The sequence below is a fragment of the Dermacentor andersoni genome, chromosome 4 (assembly GCF_023375885.2).
Source record: "Dermacentor andersoni chromosome 4, qqDerAnde1_hic_scaffold, whole genome shotgun sequence".
NCBI lineage: Eukaryota > Metazoa > Arthropoda > Arachnida > Ixodida > Ixodidae > Dermacentor > Dermacentor andersoni.
In genome coordinates this window covers 153,400,036-153,426,572 of record NC_092817.1, presented here as the reverse complement: position 1 = coordinate 153,426,572, position 26,537 = coordinate 153,400,036, and the positions used below count along the sequence as shown (strand labels likewise).

At 46.8% G+C, this 26,537-nt stretch overlaps 2 long non-coding RNA genes across 2 annotated transcripts; one reads left to right on the top strand and one right to left on the bottom strand.

Moving 5' to 3' along the window:
• On the top strand, positions 1-17,853 carry LOC126537962 (uncharacterized). Its single transcript, XR_007600875.3, has 3 exons — positions 1-259; positions 15,627-15,749; positions 17,632-17,853. It is a non-coding gene; the product is annotated as an uncharacterized lncRNA (long non-coding RNA).
• A 182-nt stretch (positions 17,854-18,035) lies between these two features.
• LOC129386553 (uncharacterized) lies at positions 18,036-25,899 on the bottom strand. The gene is made up of 2 exons (XR_008613909.1): positions 25,745-25,899; positions 18,036-18,188 (listed from the first exon to the last, which is right to left on the bottom strand). It is a non-coding gene; the product is annotated as an uncharacterized lncRNA (long non-coding RNA).
• Between the last annotated feature and the right edge of the window lie 638 nt (positions 25,900-26,537).

Here is a 26,537-nt window from a genome sequence, read left to right as displayed (position 1 = left end):
TATTCGCCGCGGCCTGAAGCAGGGTCGAACGTCCGTCCCATTTTCATTGTACAGTGCGTTACACAATGCGCCGATTCGCCAGCGCGTTTTAGGCACCGTGGTGAAATTTTATTGTGAAGAAAAGAAATGTACCGAACCGACATTTCTTAGAGCTTCAGACCCTGTAATCATTACTGATATTGACGATAGGTGCGACATATAATCGCGATGGTATCATTTCGTGCGCTATGCGCATTCTGCCTTGTCTCGGGCATTATCGGTGAGTGCAAGCTATGTATTTGAAGGTGGAGGACCATGAATTTTATCTTGCATGAGTGGTGAAAGCTCCGCAGAAATAGTGCGATTATTCTAGTCCTGTTATTCTCCTAAACTAATCCGTTTTGGTGGTGGTAAAATTAGCCTTTTGGTTTGTTATCTCCTGAATAGGGTTATTCCGAGTTGCGAGGGGTGTGAAAAGAATGGAATTTAACGAAAGGAATCGTCACATTACACTGCTACTAACTACCATGTTCGCTTGAGTGTGCAAATATATTTCTTTTTTTCCTTTTTCTTCTTTTTTGCTTTGCCGGACTTATGTGTTTACCGTGCTCAAAGAAACGCAATACGGCATTCAGTAAGCGCAAGTGCATGCATTTGATGAGTGGTCTATATGGCCTAATACTTCTTTATTTAGTAAAAAACACAGCATCGAATTCTTTTTACTTATTGTTTTCTTTGTTTTTAGTTTGCGTCAGACATTTGTTTTCGATGCATAGAGAGTTATACCCGTAGGCGGCCGGATATTTCACGTATCTAAACGTAATATGTTAGTCATTTGTAACACCTCTCTGTTCGATCAAAGCTGTATGTCAAGTATGCTGCAGCCAAGTACATCATCTTAATGTCAGTCTTGTAGAATATATTTTTTCTCCTACTTCACAGACTTTGACTAAACACACATTACGGCCATGAAAAAGAAAACAATAATGTTTGCTGCCCTGAGGCTACAATAACGCTTGAAGGCAAGTCCTGCTTTTAAGGAGGGCGTACGAAGGTTCACCTATGCGGAGTCTCAACTTGTATTGTAGAAAGTGACTTGAACATGGCACCATTGTTGATGATCGCTCAGTGTAGAAGCATGGAAGCGCCACCTGTGTAGGTGGTAGCACATGATAGGGCGATACAGAAAACGACGCATGACGGGAACAACTCGGGCGACGCATCGATAACATGGTGGAAATTATATTGATGAATGTAGTGTGGCCAAGATGGCAGCACCAGTAACAGCACGGCAGTGACCGCATGACCAGCGGCAAGAACTTTACGTTGAAGACGACGACCACGCTGACTACTGAGGTATGGCTCATTTGCAGTGGGCTCGTAACATTACACCAAATATGTTCCACAAAGAATCAACGAGCTCATAAAAACTGGACACTGAAAAAAATCCTAACACTTCCGACCGGTACAATGAAAACTGTGCGAACACGCATGAGGTTATCGCTGTAAAAGCAAACTCTCCAGAATTAGCTCAAAATTATAGTGGTCTCACACTTGCAGTTGAACATAGCTGCCTCTACATTAGCTGCGACTAGGAAAATCGAGGAGAAAAGCAAACCAAACACTGAAATGGTAGCTGACATAATATTAAGCGCAGTTACTTTTACATTATTTTGTGCGGCATCAGCTGGAAGAAACACACAAATGCGTGTTGAACATACTGTAAAATTATATATGAAAACCTATGACGCACTATAAGGTATAAGGTTTGCACTATTATAAACAAAGTCAGCCATTCTTAAGCTGTGGTTGCCGCGAGCGTGCTCAATGAAGTCACAACGTAGAAGATGTCTAGGATAACCAGAGCTGAATAACTGACCACGCTGCAGGAAGCTGCTGACATAACTGATGACGAACTGAACACTGCCTGCAGGAGGGCCTCGTCCCAGAGATGGCACAATGCAACCTTATGCCTAATAAACCTCGAAGCTCCAATGTCATTCTTCTGCGCACAAAAAAAGTCACCGATCTAAAGGCGGGTGTCTAAAAAATATTAGGCGTCTTATTTAACAAAGACAACAGGGTAAGCGTATGACTGCGAGAACTGAAACGGCAATAGAAACCAGCGACGAAGCTTATCAAAATGTCAATCTAGCGTGGCAGAGGCACATTGCCGCTTTTATCCGTGCCAGTACACGGCTAAAGGCGGCACCGTTCCGCAGTGTACTGGGGAGCACGGTCACTAGTGCAATAACGATCCATAAGCCTCAAGGAGGCACAGATACTAGCGTTGTTTCCGAATACAACTAACATCACATCAAGAAACTTCTGTACGTGGCACTGAGTCGAGCCAATTCACTTGATGGCCTTTACATCATGGAAGCCGAAGACGGCTTCACGTTTTACCACGTCGCCGAAAACCCAGATCGAGCACTGCGTGACAAATTCCATAGACGCGGGCAACGTTAGCTTGGCATAATCATGCGACGTTGCTTTGCGCTGCTCGATCAGCCTAACCGATTTGCCATCTGCTCTCTCAACGTACGTTTTCTGGCTGCACACAGGCTTGACGTCATGCACGACTACATCTTAATGCGAGTGTCCCTACCCTGTTTCTCCGTGACCTGGGCTCGTTTGCATGACAGCACTGGCTACAAGTGCGTCGTGTCAGCAAATAGAACTGCGCCCCGGGCCTCGGGTGTGGCAATATAGGAACGAGGAAATGATTGTGTGCCATGCAAACTGGTAGGATGCCGGGCGTAGACTTTGCCGACGTGTGCGCAGTGCGTAACTACGAGGATATTGTGGTTGCCTCAGTGTACGTGTCGCCAGCTGCTCAACATGGGAAGATTGCGGACTTCTTGCCACATACTTTTGTTCCTCAACACGATGTGCCCCTAATTCTTACGGGTGATTTCAACGTAAACACGATGGATACCCACAACGCCTGGTTCGCACACTGTTTTCAAGGATACATCGCCACGGAATTTGTTTCACATACACAATTCAGCTTTTCGCGCACAAGTTCTTGTTCGGTTTGTGTATTTACAAACATCAGAGTACCCTTGCTGCCACGCTGCATGTACTTCTCGACCTACTTTTCCGACCATAAAGCACACCTGAGTTTGTTTCAGTCTATGTATGAAAAAAAACATGATTTTTAACATGCCTACTACTTTCAGTTGTCGTGGTAAATCAGTTTACGACTGTCTCTTATGAAGACGCTCCTCCTGCTTAGGCTGTGACTGTGCTGAGTGTGCCGCGCAGGCCTGCAGCTTTTCTTCGTGCCCACGTCCGTTAGCAAAAATGTGGGCCGATCCAGGCGGCAGTGTAGGGCCACGAGTAGTGTCTCGTACCCCCGTAAGGGAGAGGCTTCGACCACTCAGCGAACTGAAGCGAACAGTGCATACATTCTCGGGAATCACTCATACGTCATACAGAACAGCGTAAGTTTAAATAATGAACAAGCACAAAACAAGCATCTGAACCATATAATTGATCATAAGGTGCTCATGATAACAACACGAAGCTCGTAGCGCTCCTTGAGTACGTTTCCCCTTAAAGATGACTGCTGCTCAAGCTGCAGCGGCGACGACAGCTTGTCACCTGGAGATTGATGTTGCTAGCCTTTTGTGCATGAAAGAACCAGCCTAGCAACTGATTACAATGTTGCTACAGCATCGCTATGGGCGAGGGCGTGCTGTCAAAATTACCATTACTCCCAGTACTACCGTTACCCTAAATTACCATTACTGCCATTACTGTAAATTAATAAGGCAATTCGCACCTCCTTTCCCCCCTCAGAAGTTGTAATGGTAGTGTTCAACAGCTTCGCTGGACATCCACTTTGGCAGTGCCAGAATGGCGAGTCAGTTTCATTTAATTCGAATGGTCGGAGGAGTATCTAGTCCCCGTGTTCGGCAAGGAAACGACATATAACCCCAAACCTCAGGGAAACGGTAAAGAAGGCTTCACTTCAACAAAAAGCTTTAACTCTTGACCTTCTATCTACCTGTAAATACATGACAAAGGAGAAATCCTTTTTCTCGGTAACTACTGCTCCGATTTGGATGTGATGTATTGCATTCAAAATTATATGTTGCAAATCTAGAAACTAGCAAGAGAATGTTTATTTAGGGCATCAATTGTTATTGTACACAATGTTTGCATGTATACACATTAATTGTACACACACACAATTTAAACAAATGATACTAGCAAGTTTGTTTGCATCTCTAACTCAGCAACAAGATATATCTGTAGACGGCATGCAACAACATATCTAAACCGGATAAGGTATGTCTAAGATATATCACTCTGAAGTATACCACAGTTTTTTTACAATAACGTCTGCGCAACCTTCCTATACGATGATTTATTGGCATCTCCTTCGAAACGGGACTGTCACAAATAGTCGCCAAACCTGCATCAATACCATGGCAGCTTGAACTAGCCCAGGCAGCCATGGTGCTGAAATAATCATGTATGCCATAGAAGGTTTTTATTCTGCTGTTCTTGTATACATCTCCCTAATCGTTTTTCTCTTCCTCAAGACATCCTTATCTACCTTCTAAAGCTACCTATGCCTGTAACAAATCCGACCGTATCAATCTTTGCCCTGCTTTTAATGCGTTAGCATTCTTTGGCCACTTCACACACTTTCCGCGTGGCCTATATATATACATTGTGAGCATTACTCATGCGCTTCATATTCTCACCTGTGCATACTCATCATCGCCGTTTTGGAGCCTGGTGGTGGGGCCCTGACTCAGGAGAATAAAGAAGAGATTCGCTGCCTAAACCTTCACTCACAAGTGCTGGAGGTGCTGTTCTTCATCCTCTCGCTCCCGGTCTCTCTCCGGCTTCACCTACGCTACATCCCTGGAGCTCCGCTCGCGTCGCCGCCTCTACCAACTGCACTCGACCATGTCCCAAGACCAGCAGACCAATACCACGCCATCCACCTTGCCTGCTCCTGCCGGAACCCCTTCGTGGACGGTCACCACCCCTCAGAAGGATCCATCAGTGTTTTCTGTACTTCCAGATGACGACGTTGAAGACTGGTTGGAGCTATACGAGCGCGTGAGTGACTTTAACCACTGGAACAAATCTGCAAAACTTGTTCACGTCGCCTTCTACCTAACCGGAGTAGCGAAAACTTGGTTTTACAAGCATGAGCTCGACTTCGTCAACTGGAGCACCTTTAAACACCACTTACGCCAGATTTTTGCAAACTCGTCTGTGCGCTCCGATATCGCCAAGAAGAAGCTTGCTGAGCGTGTTCAGCACTTGGGCGAGTCGTACACTTCGTACATAGACGTCGTCCTCGCCCTCTGCCGCCAGAGAGTGACCGTGTACGCCACCTTCTCAAAGGTATTGCGGCTGTGGCAGTCAACGGTCTTGTATTGCTGAACCCCACTACCGTCGCAGACATCATCAGTAGGTGTCAGCGTCTCGATGAGCTTCATAGCTCCGCTTACACCCTGACACATTTGATTTCATGGCGTCCAATGACAGCTACGTGTCTTTATTCGCTCCATCATCCGTGAGGAACTGCACGACCAAGCTTCGTCAACCCCTCCTGAGGTTCATATGACGCCTCCTGGTTGCGGCCTACGCCATATCGTGAGGGAAGAGATAGCTGCCGTGACCTGCCCGCCAGTCCCGATATCGCACCCTAGCCCTACGCCAGCTTACGCTCAGGTTGCCTCTATAGTGCTACCCTCCCAACAACCATCACAACAGGCATCGTCACCGCACGTTTCCCTGAATCCTATCCCTAAAAGACCACCACCTCTTCCGTCTTACAACGCATGGAGCCCACCTCGCCCGGTTTGCTACTATTGCGGCATCCGTGGCCACATTTCAAGGTTTTGCCGACGCTGTCAGCAAGATGAAAGGCGTGACTATGACGGGTTCGAAAGGGATGAGTTTTCTGGCCCTGTAACACAATGTCGGCGTCCTTACTACGATTACTATCCACGACGTTCGCCATCTCCACAAGAATTCAACACTGCCGGTTCATTGCGTTTCCCGCGCCGTCGCTCCACGTCACCAATGCGGCGCTCCTCTTCTCCTCTTCGACCCGCTACTTCGACCTACGATCACCACCCAGAAAACTAAATGGTGCAGCTTCAGGAGGGAAAGCTGCCTCCTTTCAACAACATGAAACTCCTCCAGAGCACCCGTCAATTGTACTTTTGGTGTGTGTTGAAGGTGTCCGAACCGAAGCCTTGGTTGACACAGGTGCATCGCTTTCCGTTATTAGTACTGACTTGTGTTCTTGACTTGAAGCAATGAACGACAATCTTGTGGGCATCATTAAGGAGTGTGCAATAGAAGTCGGTGGTAACTCCGTTAGACAGGATACCAGTAAGCTATCGCAGGAGACGAAAGATCTGATCAAGAAACGCAAATGTATGAAAGCCTCTAACCCTACAGCTAGAATAGAACTGGCAGAACTTTCGAAGTTAATCAACAAGCGTAAGACAGCTGACATAAGGAAGTATAACATGGATAGAATTGAACAAGCTCTCAGGAACGGAGGAAGCCTAAAAGCAGTGAAGAAGAAACTAGGAATTGGCAAGAATCAGATGTATGCGCTAAGAGACAAAGCCGGCAATATCATTACTAATATGGATGAGATAGTTCAAGTGGCTGAGGAGTTCTATAGAGATTTATACAGTACGAGTGGCACCCACGATGATAATGGAAGAGAGAATAATCTAGAGGAATTCGATATCCCAGAAGTAACGCCGGAAGAAGTAAAGAAAGCCTTGGGAGCTATGCAAAGGGGGAAGGCAGCTGGGGAGGATCAGGTAACAGCAGATTTGCTGAAGGATGGTGGGCAGATTGTTCTAGAAAAACTGGCCAGCCTCTATACGCAATGCCTCAAGACCTCGAGCGTACCGGAATCTTGGAAGAACGCTAACATAATCCTAATCCATAAGAAAGGCGACGCCAAAGACTTGAAAAATTATAGACCGATCAGCTTACTGTCCGTCGCCTACAAAGTATTTACTAAGGTAATTGCAAATAGAATCCGGAACACCTTAGACTTCCGTCAACCAAAGGACCAGGCAGGATTCCGTAAAGGCTACTCAACAATAGATCATATTCACACTATCAATCAGGTGATAGAGAAATGTGCGGAATATAACCAACCATTATATATAGCTTTCATTGATTACGAGAAAGCGTTTGATTCAGTCGAAACCTCAGCAGTCATGGAGGCATTGCGGAATCAGGGTGTAGACGAGCCGTATGTAAAAATACTGAAAGATATCTATAGCGGCTCCACAGCCACTGTACTCCTCCATAAAGAAAGCAACAAAATCCCAATAAAGAAAGGCGTCAGGCAGGGAGATACGATCTCTCCAATGCTATTCACAGCGTGTTTACAGGAGGTATTCAGAGACCTGGATTGGGAAGAATTGGGGATAAGAGTAAATGGAGAATACCTTAGTAACTTGCGCTTCGCTGATGATATTGCCTTGCTTAGTAACTCAGGGGACCAACTGCAATGCATGCTCACTGATCTGGAGAGGCAGAGCAGAAGGGTGGGACTAAAAATGAATCTGCAGAAAACTAAAGTAATGTTTAACAGTCTCGGAAGGGAACAGCAGTTTACGATAGGTAGCGAGGCACTGGAAGTGGTAAGAGAATACATCTACTTAGGACAGGTAGTGACTGCTGATCCAGATCATGAGAGTGAAATAATCAGAAGAATAAGAATGGGCTGGGGTGCGTTTGGCAGGCATTCGCAGATCATGAACAGCAGGTTGCCATTATCCCTCAAGAGAAAAGTGTATAACAGCTGTGTCTTACCAGTACTCACGTACGGGGCAGAAACCTGGAGGCTTACGAAAAGGGTTCTACTTAAATTGAGGACGACGCAACGAGCTATGGAAAGAAAAATGATAGGTGTAACGTTAAGGGATAAGAAAAGAGCAGATTGGGTGAGGGAACAAACGCGCGTTAATGACATCTTAGTTGAAATCAAGAAAAAGAAATGGGCATGGGCAGGACATGTAGTGAGGAGGGAAGATAACCGATGGTCATTAAGGGTTACGGACTGGATTCCGAGGGAAGGGAAGCGTAGCAGGGGGCGACAGAAAGTTAGGTGGGCAGATGAGATTAGGAAGTTTGGAGGGTCAACATGGCCACAATTAGTACATGACCGGGGCAGTTGGAGAAGTATGGGAGAGGCCTTTGCCCTGCAGTGGGCGTAATCAGGCTGATGATGATGATGATGATGATGATGATGATGATGTGTTCTTGACTGCGAAAAGTGAAGACACCGTATAATGGGGCCCTCGCCTTCGTTGTGCTAATGCAGTTCTTGTTCAGCCCTCCGGTGTCTGCACTGCGCGTGTTTTCATTGATGCATCCTTCACCACATTCAGTTTGTCGTGCTGTCTTCGTGTACCTACGCGATTATTTTGGGATGGGACTTCCTGTCCACCGCCTCAGCTTTCATCTCTTGCCGTCAGCGAACTATTCATATGACATACACTGAATCTTCGTCCGCTGTCGACGCTCACAGCCTGCGTTTCGTCACGGCTACCGACTGTTTCATTCCCGCGAGTAATGAGCATATTCCCCACCTGACTTCCGACACTATTGATTAATGGTGGTGTGTTCCTTGCGCCAAGCGGTCACTGCATTTCTGGTGGGCTCAGCCTTATTCCTAGCCTGGTGCGGTTTCAGAACTGTAGAGCGTTAGTCGCTGTTCATAACCCTACTTCTTCGCCAGTTGTGCTCACCCAGGGCACTATTGTGACTTGCGTTACCGACACCGAACCTCTTTCGCTGGTACCGCTTCACACTGAATCACCACCCTTATTACCACAACTGATGATAATACTGTTGCCGCTGCTTTGACGGCCGCGATAAATCCTTATCTGACTGCTGCTCAGAAAGAAGACCTTTTGGTACTCCTGCGAAAACACAGCGCCTTATTTGACGTTCACTCGAAGCTTTTGGCGCACACTTCCCTCGCAGTACATCGCATCGAAACCGAAGGCAGTTCGATTGTACGCCGCCGCCCGTATCGCGTGTCTTCCGCAGAACGGAAAATCATTGCGGATAACGTTGATGACATGTTCAAAAGAGACATCAATCGGCCATCGTCCAGTTCTTGGTCGTCTCCTGTTGCGTTGGTTCGCAAGAAAGACGGCTGTGCACGATTTTGCGTCGATTATCGAGCCATTAATATAATCACGCGCAAAGATCTCTATTTGATGCCAAGAATCGACGATGCCATTGACTCCCTGCAGGGTACAGAATATTTCTCTAGTCTAGACATCCAATCCGGCTACTGGCAAATCACCATGCACAAAGCGTACAAGGGCAAGACAGCCTTTGCAACACCAGATGGACTTTACGAGTTCAACGTCATGCCCTTCGGTATATGCAATGCTCCTGCAACATTTTCACGCCTGATCGACACAGTATTACGTGGCCTTAAGTGGAAGACCTGTCTGTGCTATTTAGATGACATGGTTATTTTTTCTACAACTTTAAGGTCAGCACCTTGAGCGTTTGGACGAAGTTTTCACATGCATTTCCAACGCTGGACTCCAGCTCAACACAAAGAAATTCCATTTTGCCAGGAAGAATATCAAAGTGTTGAGCCACATTATCACTAAAGATGGCGTTCGACCAGATGCCGACAAGGTTGCTGCTGTGCTTCGATTTCCTTGCCCTGAAAATCAAAAACAATTAAGAAGTTTCTTGGGCCTGGCATCCTACTTCCGCCGCTTCATCAGTCATTTTGCTGCCATAGCGTCGCCGCTGCACAAGTCGCTCACGTCGGGCACTGCTTTCCTTTGGACAGACGACTGCGAACTGTCTTTCCAAGTCCTCAAGCAAGCATTAGCCACCAACCCTGTCCACTGTCACTTCGATGAGAACGCACCAACTTGCTTGCACACCGACGCTAGTGGTCATGGGATCGGTGCTGTCCTTCTACAGCGTGATACCACCTCACGAGAGAGAGTTGTTGCCTATGCCAGTCGCGCATTAACAGCTGCCGGAAAGGACTACTCGATCACAGAACAGGAATGTCTCGCAGTAGTTTGGGCGATACAAAAATTTCGACCATATCTTTATGGACGCCACTTCACGGTCATAACCGACCACCACGCCTTATGCTGGTTGTCGTCAATCAAAAATGTGTCTGGACGCCTTGGCCGCTGGGTGGTCCGCTTACAATAGTGCGATTTTGATATTGTCTCCAGATCTGTAAAAAAACATCAAGATGCCGACGCTCTCTCTCGCTGCCCCCTGCTACTATTAACTTCGAGTACACCTCTTCATTGCTCACCACTTGATGATGTGACTAAGTCTCCACCCCCGTTATTACCTCTAGCGGTTACTGCCACGTTATCTTCCAGTCGCGTCACTCAGCTCGCATCGTGTCAACGTTCTGATGCTACTGCAACAGCATTATCCAACGCCTGTCTGGAACTACTTCTGCACCAAATGCCGGATTACGTCGACAACTGCGACTATTTAAGCTCGACAACGATGTGCTGCACCGCTACATATATATCGCAGACGGGCATCGCAGACGGACACCACTGGGTGCCTGTTCTTCCACGTTCGCTGCGCACACAAGTCTTTGAAGCTTTCCACGACGACCCATCTGCTGGCTATTTTCGTTTCCACAAAACATAGAACCGCGTTAGGAGCCGTTTCTTTTGGCCAGGCATATCTACCTTTGTGGCCAAGTACGTCGCTTCTTGCGTCCAGTGTCAACGGCGGAAACGACCGACTTCGCCTCCTTCTGGGCTTTTACAGCCCATCCCATGTCCCGAGACACCCTTTGACATCGTTGGGATAGACCTAGTCGGCCCTCTGCCCATAACGCCGGCAGGTCATCGATGGATCGTGACAGCTGTTGACCAGCTCACACATTATGCAGAGACCACTCCTCTACGCTCTAGTTCGGCCTCAGACGTTGCCACCTTCTTTCTGGATGCCATTTTGCTGCGTCATGGTGCACCTCGTGTACTGTCAAGTGACCGCGGCAAGACTTTCATGTCAACAATGATCAAAGAAGTACTCGGAGCTTGTGGCACAGTTCATAAAACGACATCTGCATATCACCCTCAAACAAATGGCTTAACAGAGCGATTTCATCGCATACTAACAGATATGATATCAATGTATATCGGGCCAAACTACGACAACTCGGAAAAACTTTTACCTTTTGTGACGTTTGCTCACAATACCGCTATCCAAAGAACTACGGGGTACTCGCCTTTCTACCTAGTTTACGGCCGTTCACCGACATTCACCATCGACGTCGCTTTCTTCAATGCCCTAACTAACACCTCGGCCAGTACACCTGAACAGTTCATCTCGAGACTTTAGGAATGCCGTCAACGTGATCGCTTCAACACAGAAGTCTGTCAGCTAGACCTCAAGCAATGTTATGACATCTCTCGTCGAGACGTTTCCTTTCGCCCTGGAGAGGAAGTGCTCCTTTAGACGCCCGTTCGCACACCCGGTTTGTGTGAGAAGTTTGAATCCCACTTCCTTGGACCCTACATTATTAATCAACAAACATGCCCCGTGAACAATCGCGTTGCTCCCGTAGACGTTTCTTCGGACCATCGTTATCGTGGTTCGGAGATTGTTCACGTTTCGCGCCTCAAACGATTCGTTCGGCATTCCCCTCCTGGCTAGTCGCGGCCTTGTCTCACAATATATACAATGTGTGCGTGTGTGTCTAACCGTTCTCCCGCCTGCCTGGCTCACTGGGCAGTCAGTGGTGGAAAAAGCAGTGTGTCGAGCTGCTGTACTAAGGTAACAGGGTTCAAAACCAACCGTCGGACTAGCTTGAGTCACTGAGTATGTGGCCATGTGTACATACAAGTACTTGCTGCTCTTCAATTATACTCTTTTCTGGCGGCACGGGTGGCCGTTAGGTGCGGCACCGGATAGGTACAGCTCTTGGAAGAAAGTCTGACGCCGACTCGGAGCACTGGGTTTGTGCCACACGGTATGTGCCAGTCTTCAATGAACCTCTTTGACGCCAACTTGGGTAACAAAGTATGTGCAACTGGGAATGTGCCGCGACTATCCCTTAACTTCATCCGATGCCACGCGTAAACGAACCTACGTCACAAGGGTTACCCAAGGACAGCAACGATATGCATTAGCAGGCTGCACCACATACGCACTGGCTATGCGTCGCTTTTCAATTAGCGTATTTCACGCCAACCCTTTAGCTCCATGAGTGCACTGAGTATGTGCAGCTGTTCAATGAACCTCTCGCCAACTTGGGTCACTGTGTATGAGCCACGGAGTGTTTGACAAGTGAGGGAATAATTCTCAGCGTTGGCACGCACTGGCTTACCACGCTTCTTGTTTCGGAAGCAACGCGGGAATTTCTCGGCAGTGCCAGCGGATGGCGCAGCGCCAGCAGAAAGAAGCGCGAGATAGAAGTTCGGTTGCCACATGACGCGTTTCAGAGCGTCCGCAGGCGCCGGCGCACCATGCATTTTGGAGGCCACGCGCAGGCTTCGCAGTTGCAGCGCGACATGGCGCGGAGTATTCTTATAGAAGCATGAAAGAGGAGTCACACTACAGTACACACCTCAGACATTCCTTTCGATGATGGCAATACGCTGTGTAACTGTACTGATCAATGCTAAGCGCACTACCGTCGAGAGCTGTCGTGAGATGGATTCTATCGGATTTTATTGCCTTAGCATTCTTTGGGTAATTCACGCACTTTGCGGTGACTCTCTATCTGTCTATATATCTACCTATCTTTGTATGTTTTGTATTTGACCATTTTACAGCCTACCTTTGTCCCTGGGCAGTCCGTGATCGAATGGTTAGCCCACCGGGGACTGTGTGCTGTGCTAGGGTAAGGGGGTTCGAAGCCAACCATCGGACCAACTTGTGCTTTAGAGTAATGGTACCGGCTTTAAAGACCGGCTTTAGAGTAATGGTAGTAATGGCAATTTTAACAGCACGCCGCCGCTGCTCGTATTGCCGTTTCTTTTTCCCTTTGCCGCTCATCGTGTTCACGCTGCCCTTCAGAAGTTCTAACTATGCGTTGCCTACCCATGAACGTGCTGCAACATCAATGAAATACCTTGCTAGGCTCATTCTTTTATATACGAAATGCTCGTGACGTCAATGCCCACATCGCAAGCTGCCGTCGCCGCGGCAGCTTGTGCAATAGTAATATTTACCGGGAAACTTATGCTGGTAGCGCTATGTGCTTCGCATTGTTATCGGGAGCACCTTATCATCAATTATGTGGTTCGGATACTTATTATGTGCTTGTTCTTTATTGAAACGAACGCTGTTCCGTACGTTGTAGGCATGATTCCAAAGAATGTATGCACTTTTCGCCTCACTTACCTGAGTGTTTGAAGCCTGCTTCACCTCCGCCTGAGTCGGCCCGGTATTGCACTACCTCCGAGATCGGCTCACATTGATGTCCACGGACAGTACTGGGAAAATGTCGACGAACTAGAGGCTAACAGCTTCGCTATAAACAGATAAATTCTAAAGAAAACAATTTTACGGACGATTGGAATACTCCCTAACGCGAAATCTGAGCGCAGCTCTAGGCGTATTCTAATTTCCCTATATATTGGCTGGCCCAGACAATCTGTCTCATGCGGCAGGTTGCAAACGGAGCGAAACGTTACAAAACAAGCAACACTCAAGCACAACGATAGCGGTGAGCCGAGGCGCAGATCTTCGAAAATATGATCTCTGGATCAAGCGCATCGGCTCTTTACATGTCTCGTCAAAGGTTCCAGCGTAATCGCGTAGCTTTCAGAAAGTACTCCATACTTCGCGTCACGCATAGTCACATTAGAAATACTATCGCGTCATCGCGTAGGCTCCTGCGGCACTGTGCTTTCATCCTCACCCTTTCGCCATACTCTGTTTCCTGCAGTTTCTGCCTGATGCTTTGCTGTAGCCTACTCCCTCACTTTCCTTCTCGCGCTCGCTTCTTTCATCTCCAGCTGCACTCCGAGTTCGTTTCATCGTTCACTGCGCTCGTTCGCTCGGTTACGCCGAGGAACGACGCCGAGGGACGCCGACGCTCAATGCAAGAGCGAGCGCATAAGAGCTGTGCTCTAAAACTTTAGCGGTGGTGAGTTTCGAACCTACGACCACGCGCTCAGAAGCCGAGTGTCTTACCCACTGGGCTAAAAACCACGATTGCTGAAGTTAAATATATTTGAACTATAAGAATGTGTTGTACTGGCGGTACCAAACAAATGTCAAAAAGAACAGGTTCTACTAAGGCTTTGTAACAAGCCTTGCTGATGGTGGAATAAAAGCCATTTCTAGGACCAGATTTAGAATTGACTTCGAATTGTAGACATCAGAAAAATTGCGATTTTGCGAAAATTTAATGCCAGAAGCGCCACATCCCCGATACGTTTCGGTGGTCCCGGGATGCTCCTTCCGTTGGAGCGTTCTTTCACCAACGGAAATGTGATTGATCTATGAGGGCTCATGCGCTTCGCGTCGCACAACGCAGACAGATAAGCAGCCAGTGAGGTGATAAGAATGATAATGAATGATGAGGGGTTATATGGGTCCCATTACCGTTGATAATGGTTCGACGCGGATGGGTAAGGTGCTAAAGAGCGATAAAGGCATATGGCCACGTGCCTCAAAAAAAGGACTGACGACGTTTAATGGGGACAGCTGGCTTCTGAAAACAACGGCGACGGGACCAGGCTATCGAGTGGGCGGGAGTAGCACACGCACAGCTTCATTCTTGGCCTTCCTGTCTCTTCCTTTGCACTGTCCGCACTACTACAGGTGACAATATAATGGTCGGAGCAATTCTGATAAGGTTGATAAGAACCTATAAAAGTTTACAAGGGTCGGATTATGTCCCATAAGGTCGATCTGAACAAATAAGGGCTGATAAGGATCGTATCGATTGCGATAAGGTTGTTAACGACCAATAAGTATTGATAAAGGTAGTCCGGTAAGTTAATAACGACCGATAAGGGTTGATAAGGGTTTATAATGGTCGGATCGTGTTTGATAATACTGGCAATGACACCGGGCTGCATAGATATGAGCAAGTGACGCAATGCTAGCGCATAGATGGACAACTCCAGTGAAGTTTCTGGATAACTTTTTAAGAAGATTTCCCTTAAGGCATAACGTAGGGTGTGTATTGCATGCATCCCGTGAGACGAGTATTGTGTTTGCGATACCATAGAACACTGTTTCCAACCATTTCACTTAAGCTGGAAATCTGCCTTTGCAGCGGAGGTACGGATTTGAAATCATCGTGGGTTAATTTTTTGTTTTAACTTATCAACCTTTTGTGGCTTTCGTAAAACATTCCAAGCTCTAAATCAAAAATATGTCACCTGCAATCACTAAAATTTAACTTTTTCTCTCAGAAGCAATGAACCTCTATTTAATTAGCACAGTGGTTGTGTCATGAAAGGAGCTCTGCGTTTTTATATATTTGAATATGCAACCTTGGAGTTGCCCTCGAACTAAAGCTTCCTCGTACTAGCGTTCAAGAAACACGGAATGTCTTCCGCTCTGATAATGGGGATTCTCTCTAACAAATCTTTGTTGCGGTTGGGGCATATTTATTTACAGCGACCGCTCATTCTTTGCTTTCGTAGCGCACAGTGCATCCCCGACCTGCAAGTCTAGTGGCTATCAGTGCAAGCTGAGAATATTTTGCCCGATGGAATACAGGGTAGACCTAAAAGGCTGCTGGTGGTGGAGCACGTGCTGCAAAAAAAGTAAGAAGTCCGTTTTTTTTTTTTCGTTCCTACAAATTTGAAAGTGTCGATGCGAGAAGTACACTTCTGATGAATTAATTGCTAAAAGACAGTCAGGGAGAAAAAAACGAGAAATAAGAGGAGATAGATCAGGCGAAAATCACACGTCACGCGTTCAGCGTCAAGAACTAAAAAAGAAATGGAGGAAAGAAGAACTGAAAATTACCTTTGTCGCAGCGAAGTTTGCTTTTAGGAAGGCCCAGCAGAGTACTTCGACCATAAATATACATTATAAATATACATATGCTCATAACCCACTATGCAGTGGCGGGACGTTTAACCCAACAATTTAATGAAAGCTTACTGAATGAAAGCAGAATGCATGCCCCATGTTTGAAGTATTGTTGCATTCACACTGTAGCCTGACATGCATATGATTGCCCGTGCTCTATTCTTTCGCCATTACTTGCTTGCTCGATATAATTATGAGCAATGCAGCAACCACTATTTCGTTACTTTCAGTAAAAGGAGCAAATAAAGTCAGACTATATATTACTACCGTATAGCCAAGTTGCTGTTGGTTCCGGTCGTATATCTTTGTTTTCATAGACAGGTTACGACAAGCCGACCCTGGCAATGGCGTAGCCAGGACGTCTCTCTCGCCACTGGTGACACGCGTAGGTAACTGAACTAAAATTGTAACATTTTCGCATCGATATTATCGTGTTATAAAAGAAACGGCATACAAGTCTATTGACCAGCGGTAACTACGAAAGCTGTGGTTCGTCTTGTATATCATGCACAGCCAAATTTCGATTCATCAGGCTTCAATCGAAAGAGCGAGAAATTAGCGTTGATGCATCAAGACGATTACCCAATTTGCAACAATCGATTCGGCATGGAGCGCAGTCTGTTAGAGAGCGCACACAAAATGTACTTTCATACCATTACGCTTTGTTCACCAGGGTCTGTTTGACGTGCACCTAAATCTAAATAAAATGGCGTTTTTGCGTTTTACCCGATCGAAATGCGGCCTCCGGGCCAGGACCGAACCTGCTACCTCGAGCTGAGTATAGTGGAACACCATAATCAAAAAGCTACCGCGGCAAGTGCGTCTCTCTCTCTCTCTCTCTCTCTCTCTCTCTTTGAATATTAATTTGTAACTGGTTATTGACGAGGTGGCGCACTTTACTGAAACAATAGAAAGCTTTCACGAGGAATTAACTATACGACAGGGCCGACAGCGCTTTGTCATTGGAAGGCCCCCGTTTTAGAAGGACGACCCCAGAGAGATGAGAGTGACGAGAGAGAATGATGAGAGAACCCATACACAACAGCCTCATATGTGAGGCTAGCAGTATGTTCAAATAAATAAATAAATAAATAAATAAATAAATACACCAGTGGTCATGCTGCATTGTCCTAATGGTTTCAGTGAGTGGTTGTATGAAGCCGTTCTGCACTTCTGCGTCTCGCGATCAAACGCTTTAAGTGAAGGCACAGCGCACGTATTTCGTGGGAATCAACCCATTCTACGGTGCACCGGCGTCGATTTACGCGGCGGCTGCGACACCCAAACAAATATTGGGCAGTCAATATATATATATATATATATATATATATATATATATATATATAGAGAGAGAGAGAGAGAGAGAATTTGCGTAGAAGATGCAATGCGCTACTTTAGTCATTAGGAGAGGAGAATGCAGTGAGATACGCGGTGCACCAATCTCTACTACTTATCGATTATCGACTATGTAAACAGTAGGAATGAGACAATGTTCACTAGAATTGTATGCAGTGGAACACAGCCCAAAGCACTGAAGGCGAGCGAGAGAAAGCAAAATCGCGCGGGTGTCGATTCAATCTTCAATCTGACCATGAATTTCTGGCTGCGCAGAGAAATTGGACACCTGTTCGTCAATCCACGGGACCTGCCAAAGCGTCTCCAAGCGATGCAGCGGACTTGTGCACTCGAAAATGCCATGTCCTGAAGGCCAGAGTTGCTGTGTCCCCGTTGTGCACTAGTGACCATCGCGTCCTGTGACGAATTTGCTCGGCATGTCCCTCGCTGCCCTATTTACTGAATATTTCATTAATAAAGCTTTCCATATTCAGTGAATTCGAATGAATGTTTGTATTAAGTAAAACGCAGGTGTTTAACATTATGTGCATATGACGTACAATTTGCTACAGCATAAGTTCAACGGAAGCCTTGACTACGATGGTCATTAGCATCATCGTGCATCACCATACAACCTTACGATCATATATTACGTTCTGTTGCCGCCGTCGAAGCCTACGACAGAACCAAACGTACTTTATTCACATGCCATGCTAGTAAGCAATCCGCTGGCTCTATCGCCTCGCAGAAGAAATGTATGAATCCCAAGTCATGTCCCCCGTCATGATACCATCCTTATAACACGTTTGCACGGTTCGAACGCAAGAATCCATCTGCAATCAAGTAGAAGGTATCGTTAAGGAAACGAAGTTCAGCAGTCCGAAGATGGTAAAATGCCGAAATTGTTAGTCAGTTCTTGCAATACACATTACCGACGTCGGTAGTTGTGCTAGTGAAGGCAGTTTTATCTGGTCATTTCATATTTTTTTCAGCGCATGAACTGAAGTTTGAATCAAATCCAAAGTAATAAGACACTCAACTACAACCATGCCTAGGTTGCGCAACAATAAACAAGGAAGATTAAATAAGAGAGAGCGAAACAAAGGAGTTTTCTTACATGTGCCTGTAGGTTATTTGTTTTCTTTTAGTATGATCGCTGCTAGAAATCAACTTTAAGAAACCAGAGTGAAGTGCACCCAAGAAAGAGGTCATTGTTTTCACGCAGCTGGAATGATCAACGGTATAACTATTTCGATAAATGTGAAAGCAACAAGCGCTTATCACATTTTTTGCTCTACGCACTTCAGTGTCTCTGATCACACATTATGCCAGCCAGTGCACTGTCAGCAAAATATGTCTCTGCGAATGTGTACCGCCCTACGAATGTAAAAAAATGAGCACCTTAGTTCCTGAGCAGCGGGTTTCGCAATTAAGCAGATATCAATAAAAATTTATATCAACGGCTCTGTGAGTCTAAGTAGTGCGCATCCTACCCCAAAATGTGGGGCGATAACTCTAAACTTCTTTATTGTCTCGTGCAGTAGTAACGTGGGGAGGTGCTGAATCAGTTAGGTTATAGGTGTTGAAAATAGGGCAGAACTCATCTCACGATGACTGTTTGCGTTAATGCTTTTAGCATTGAATTACTATAGCGATAACCGTCGAAACGAGTTATCAGACGAGTACTGCAGCGAGACTTCTCTTTCGTGCTTCCCTAAGAACAGACAGACAGACAGACAGACAGACAGACAGACAGACAGACAGACAGACTTTGTTAAAAGAACACTCAGCACTATCTCGCGCCGCCGCCGCTAAGTCTGAGCGCGGCTTCCGAAATGCATGGGGCCCCTGTGCGTGCGAACGCTGAGAAACGCGTCATGCAGCAAAAAAAAAACCCTCTCTTGCTTCTTTCTGGACACGCTGCGACATCTACTGGTGCTGCCGAGTAGTCCGCGAGTGGCCTCCGAAACGAGAAACGTGGCTCGCTGGCGGCTGCGAACGATGCGAATTATTCCCTCGCTTGCCGCAAACTCAGCGGCACATACTCAGTTACCCGAGTGGGCGAAATGTTCATGGACGAGCGACACGTACACAGTGGGGTCATGGCGCAGCTCACTAAAGTGTTGGCGGGAAAGACGTTCACTGAAAAGCGGCCTATACCCAGTGCATTTGTGGCGCAGCCTGCTGAAGCGTGGGGTTGCTGTCCTTGAGGTTCGAACCCTTGGTATGCGGATTCGTTATGCTCGGCATCGGAGAAACTTAAGGAATCTCTTTTGTTAATATAGAACGGTACATTCTCAGTAGCACATACCTAGTAACCCAACATAGTCCGACGGTAGGTTTCGAATCATGTTCCCTCAGAACAGCAACCGGGTGCGCTATCCATTCGACGACGGACTACCCAGTGACACTACCCAGCGCAAAGTAGCTTAAGAATTCTAACACATTAAATTAAACACAGAACAATTAAAACAGTCACAAGACTGTCAGTGAGAAACAGTCTATGTATCGATGGAACAGTCTAACCTCATGTGTGTGCTTATTTTTCTTGCGGCGTGTATCTGTGTGTCTGTACAAGACGGCACTTCTGCATTGTTGCTGCTGGTCCAGATGTTCGGTCCTGGGACTGTCGTAGCAGTTTTCTTCCAGCGTTGATGCAAGGGGTCGAGCCTCAAGAATACGCATCACCCCCTCAGAACTGCTTCCACTTTGTCGCTGACCGAATCCAGCCCCGCATTTTTTTTTCTTTAGAGACGCCTAGGTGGAGGTTCGCAGAATTTCTGGTAAGGTTGGTGGTATTGCCGTTTGAGCAGCAGACAACAATGCACCTGCACTTCTTCGCCATTGTCTATAGGTCTACATTCAGTACATGTGAATTATGATGTTGAGGCTGTCAGGTACTGTCAATTCTTACGTCCCGCTGTTGCTCTTAGTGTACCGGAGTGATTTCGTCGACATAGATGCTGCGACGCAGGTCAGGGACCAGGCTTAGTCTGTGAGGGAGAAGTGTTATTGCGGGATAAAATGTCATCGGATAGAATATCTTAAACCGGGATTTCCTCGAGGCACAAGTATTTATTTTAATAGTTGGCCGTCCGGTCCCCATCGGAGTTGGATGGTCCTGCCACTGAGGCATTTGTTGGTGCGTATATTGGAGCATTGGACAGCCGGTGTGCTTCTTTGACAAGTGAACATGCGCCGGATATCGCCGAAGGCGTTCGTAATATTAATATCCACGATCGTTGCACACCATTAGGTGCATCATGGACCCTGTCTATCATGAATGAGGTGCACATTTCGAGGGCTCACATGCCCGTGTCTGAAAACCAATAAACGTGTAAGGCGGTCATTTCCTATTTAATAAATGTCATTTATGCTTTGCCAAACTATCGTATTCGGTTGTCAATTAAGGACGGCATGGAAATTGGGTGAATGTTTCCTGGACTGTTAAGAGGCTCTTACGGCTAGAGTATCATAGAACTGCACGCAGCGCAAGTACACAAGAACACAAGGGAGAGTGATAATACACGCCAGGACATACTAACAATTATAGCAGTATTCCTGCGCATTCATGAAAAAATGCAGAACTCAAAGCGAAATATGCATTGACGCAAAAAAGAAATGAATAAAGCGAGCTGAAGCCTGATTCTTGGTTTGCGTATTTGGATGCGACGGAACAGTGTGATTCAATGAACGTATGAATCAATGGCGTGAAGTTGAAATTAAGCAGGTTCGACAATCTTGCATTTTTTATTTATGTAATGCTCATCACACTAAGGATGTCGATCAACAATACGTGCAAGCTAACAAACTCCATGTGCGAAGTAAGCAAAATGAGCCTGGCAACTTCTGTACTATATACAAAGAAAGATCATTTGCCAACTCAGGCCTATATGTTTTGTTCACTTGTCTTTCTTTTTCTTGCTGCGACCACATGTTTTAAAAGAAGAAGCAGGTCGAGTGTTGGGGGGTGGTTCTTCGTCCGCTGTTTGGTTCAGGCACGGCGTGACTTAAGGTAAAACAAACGACACACAAAAGACCCACGATACGGCTTGAGGATCGTTCAGCATCTATTGCTTTTTCCTTTTCCATCATCTTGCTCTTCTTCATGCGGCGGGAGACTCTTCAGTGTTTCATAACAATTTTCAAGGGGAAATAGTGAGCGAGCATTAGAATGCTTTGAGTTTTCTAAACTACCAGTGAGTTGTGAAAATTACGAAGGAACCTGTAAACTTACTGAAAAACTGGGGTACCATTGCTATTTCTTGCAGAAATTGGAATAGTACCTAGCTTTCTAAGAAAAACCTGATGCCTTGAGACATTTGTTTCTTTACAATAGCGTTTATTTGAGACAGAATTAAACAAAGTGCACGGTAGATTCATGAAAAAGAAGTTTTCCCCTGTTAATAGGTTATATATGGACTGCAAGGACATATAAAGCAGTAACAAAAAAAAACCAATTTCACTCGTAAGAAACATGAGAAACATGCTCTCGTCCGTGTCGTGTCTCCCTCCTTGTGCCCGTCAAAACCGCGCTGTTCTGTTTCAAATATGGCTTACCAACTCGCCCTAACGTCCGTTTTAATGAGAAAACAGAAACGAAGATAATGTTAGTCTATGAAAAACTTCCTAAGCCATGCTAGTGTAGTGCAATATTGTCTTACCGATTCGAAAATCATATGTTGACCCTGACCACCCGATGAGATCTTTTCGAACGTAGAAGTGGGCGGCGTGCTTGTTTGGGCACTCATAGACACTGGGGCGCAATTATCGGTTTCCAGCACTCGCCTTTCTCGTCGTCTCCACAAGGACCTAACACTAGCGATGTTGTCTGTCCTTCGCTTTGCCGACGGCAGTATAGCTTGCGTCGTTGTCTTGTGAACTGCGTGTGTAAGCTTCGCTAGCTACCAGGCCACAGTTTGACGTTCTGCACCAGCGTGCCAATGACACGGTCCTCAGCTTTGACTTGCCGAGCACCACTTATGCCCTCGTCGACTACTCTTCTGGCGTGCTACTGTTAAACTTCCTTCCACCCACAACGTCGCCACCACGTTGCCATCACACTCATCTGTCATCGAGCTTGTTTGCCTGCGACCGGCTGCCGCCACATACAGTGTATATCACGTTGACCTCCGATCCCTATGTTACTGACGGCGACTACACGATACGCCCCTCCCTAGACACTTTCTTGACGCGGCATGCAGGCTGTACTTCACTTCGTAGTGTCTATTTCTACAAACTGGGGGTGTATTCCTATCCTGAGCTTTGGACGGACCCAACAATTCCTAGCCGAATGTACGACGCCGGGCAGTATATCATATTTAGCCGCACACGACCCATTGGCCTTGCGACTGACAATCACTACGATTGACAATATTTTGACGGTTTTATTACCCATGAATGCTACGATGACCTTCATCGCTTGTTTGCATCTTACCCCAAACTTTTCGATTTCGCTTCGCTCCAACTTGGCCAGATATTGGTAGTAGTACATCGACATTGGTACTGAGGATGCTAGACACAGGCACAGATGTCTTTACCGAGTACAGCTCTCCATCAACTATAGACCAGATTTTTATAGACTCGTAGCGCGAGTGCAAGCCGCACCACTACCTTCGACATCAGGTGCTGCCTTCTGGTGAGGGCTGCAGGTACTGCGGGAGATGGAAGACAATGGCTGTACTTGCGGTGCGTTTTCGCAAGTTGTGTTTTTGACGTGTTCTTATCGCATCTGCAGAGCGGGATGTGCGAAGGTTATCCGTCAAGGCGGGACTATGCTGTCGCTGGCTGCACCAACAACCAGCGAAATAGAAAGCTGCTCATGCAAAAGCCCTGCGGTTGAGAGGCAGAGAATAAACTTTATGCAAGAAAAGCACGCGACCGTAGGCTGCTCCTCCGCTCTGCAGTGGGTGGTCCCTCAGTCCAGGAGTTCAGTTGCCTTAGCTGCCCTTCTTGCTCGGTGGACCAGAGTGAGCTGGTCCGTCAAGTCGGAGCTAGACAGCACAGCCTCCCATTGCCGTGTGGTGGGGTGTGTTATGGGTGCGAGGTGTGGTGTGCTTGCTCAAGCCCATACCATGTGATAAAGTGTTGCACATTGATCGCAGTGTGAGCACTTATATGAACGCAGCGCAGGATGTATGGCGCAGTAGAGACTCGACCGTGGATGTGTCCGTTTCGCGTTTCCGCCATATTACGGCTTCTTCTCGCGTCAGAGCATTATAAAACGGTGGTAGTATAGTAAGATGTGCGTGTATGGTATCGGCTCGGGGTGGAACAGCTCGGCGCGTCCCTCTCGTGACTCCCAGTGTGCATGTGCTTGGGCGTAGGTGCGTGCCTGCTCATTGGCGCGTGACGACTCATATCCCGGAGTCCACACGATCTGTATGTATCTTGGAGCTGGTGCGCTCCACTCAGAATGTGATGTGCAGCCCTGGAAAAATTTGTATAGGCCGTCTGAGAGTCCGTCCGAACTATGACAAACTCCCAGTGCGGTCTCGTCGTTATGGCTAGTTCCTCTATCCTCCGCAGCGCTTGCTCTAGAAACTGACGACGCATTTATTTTGGTCCGGTGATTCTCGACTGCGTTAGTGACGAATTCGGTGATTCTTGAAGTGCTTGCCGCGCCTACGTACAAGACATTGGCGTGGTTCTTATACTTCCTAGCGAGCGTCTGCGCTCGGGCTTGTCGCCGTCTGATGGGGAAGTTCGGGTGCATGTTCCTGGGAATCGATGAGCCGTGCATAGTTTCCTGTATCTGTGTGGGGCCTTTTGCCAGTGCGCTGGTCTTCTATGCAGAATATCCAAGATGTTTCAAGACGCAGCGACCCGCTGTCGTGCGTAGTAGTCTTTCCTTCTGACTTATCAGGTGGGCGTCTATTATTTCTTGTGTCTTATTGTACACCCCTGTCTCTTCGAGGTGAAAAGAGGCCGTTCTGGATGAGAGCCCGTGCGCTTGCTTATAAGCCTTGCATATCAGCCAGTCGAGAAGCTCCACTTCCTCAATGCGCAAGTTTAGATATGGTGTCGAATACGCAATGCGCCTCACAATTACAGCCTGATACTAGGATAGTGGCATGGTAGTGGTGTGACGTGGTAGTGGCGTATAAAGAACACAGTAGCAATACTGTGAAAGACGAAACTAACTTTTATTGGGCGAACATGTGCCCACAAAAACAGGCTACACTTAAATAACGGGGACAGCGGCGAACACAGTCGGCGATGGTCAAAATCTGATCAGCGGGTCAAGCACGTCGGCCTTTATACATCAGTAGTTGAACGTTCCAGAGTAATCGCTGGGACCCGCGTGTCTTCCACAAAGTTCTACACCATTCGCGTCGTGCATACATGCAATCAGATCTCACAATGCTCGGTGACAGACAGCGGATGGAACCATCGATAACATTCCAGAAACTTCCTATACATGCAGGCGCGTCCTGCGCTATGCGATAACATTTGTTAGGCGGTGAAACGTGGTCACCCAATAAAGATAAGCATGTACACGTGTCAATATGTACACACGCGAATTTTTCTTTACTGCGCAGCCGGTGCATGCCAAGTGAAATCCAATGGTACAATATTTGTGCGCATGTTCTACCAATGCAATCTATCGAAGCAATTCCACGTCACGCAGCTGTGCTAGAAAAAAGAAATTTTCCCCCACTATTGCTTGAGAGGCCACAGGTGGTTACATTAAGACTTCTGCAGACATGAACGTACCCTAACCGGTCGCCATGAATAAAATTATTCCGGACTGTGGAGTTTCGGTCTATTGTAGTAAGTGTGGGGGTTTGCTCGATTAAGAATACATGCTTTGGCGCTGCTTGGCGTTGGCCGGTGATGGTTCACAAGAGGAACAGTGGTGGCAGCGGATCCTGCACAGTGAAGTGCTGGCGAATCAACTCAGGGCTGTTCAGAGGGTCTGTGCGATGGCAGAGAGGCTCGGCCTCTTCTCTGTCCCGACGTGGGAGCGGCTGGCACCAGTCCCCAGACTGATTTCTCAGGGCCTAAATAAAGTTTTTCATACTATACCATACTAATTCACTGGGTAGGCGTGGAATAAACCCCCATTGGATAGATTTCTAAGTAGGTAACCATTTATAGACATGCTTGACGCTCTGTGGCCATATCAGGCCCTTAAGCCAAGAAAATCCATGCATCATGATCATTTATAAACCTGAAATCTTTTGCATAAGGAACATGGAGCGGAGCTCATCTGCAGAAGGAAGTCTCCGGCCTATAGTATGAACTCTGCACGAGAACTATGTAGGAAATAGGGATCGCGCCCGATTTGGAGGCTGCTATTTCAATCTTAGGTAAATAAATGCCACCGCTCGAGCAAATTGTCTTTAGACACAAACAATAACGTTCTTCATAACGTTCTACTGCTCACAAAGATTGATTGAAGTCCTCCAGAATGCATGGGCAGGTACCGCGTCCTATTGCAACTGCGTATTCAATGTTGCCCGTGGCGTTATATTGCTTCCAATGTCAGGCTGTTGCCATTTCCTTTCGCAGGGACTTCTCGCGACTAGTTCAGCCGCCTTCGCTTTGTACGAATTGCAGCAAGTGGCAGCAGAGGCTTGCGAACAATATATGTATTCTTGGTCGTCCGAAGCCGATCATTCAGCACCCTATGACAGCCGCTGAAAAACGCCTTGTGTTGTGGAACCGTACATAGGCCGGTACATTGCACAAGCGATTGTAACACACCCGACTAGCCAGCCAGGTCACATATTCGCCTTCGTTGCACGGAAATCGGTGTATGTGTGCGAAATAAAGCGATAATAACATTGCGAGACATCGCACAAAATGTATTAGGGTTTCCCGCAGCGGAATCTTAAAAAAATCTGCGTGCTTCTTGAGGCTGAAGGGCCTGCCTCAAGAAACACCTTGGGTTTCTTTTTCGTGTCTTTGTTCAAATACCGCGACGGGTCCATGCCAACAAACTAATTGCAAATGCGAGTGCTATGGGCGCTCCAGAGATTTTTGGAAGCAAGTGATATTCTCGGAAAATATTGAGCAGGCTTCATTCTGTTCCTGTATTCATGTGCCTTCACGTGAACTGGTTCCGTGTCTTCTTGAGCGCCACTTTTTCATAATGCCGCTCAAATTTCCAAGCTAAAATGCGGCCATACGTTTTTGAAGCGTTGCCAGGACAATTGCTTGAAGCTTCATTTTCTGGG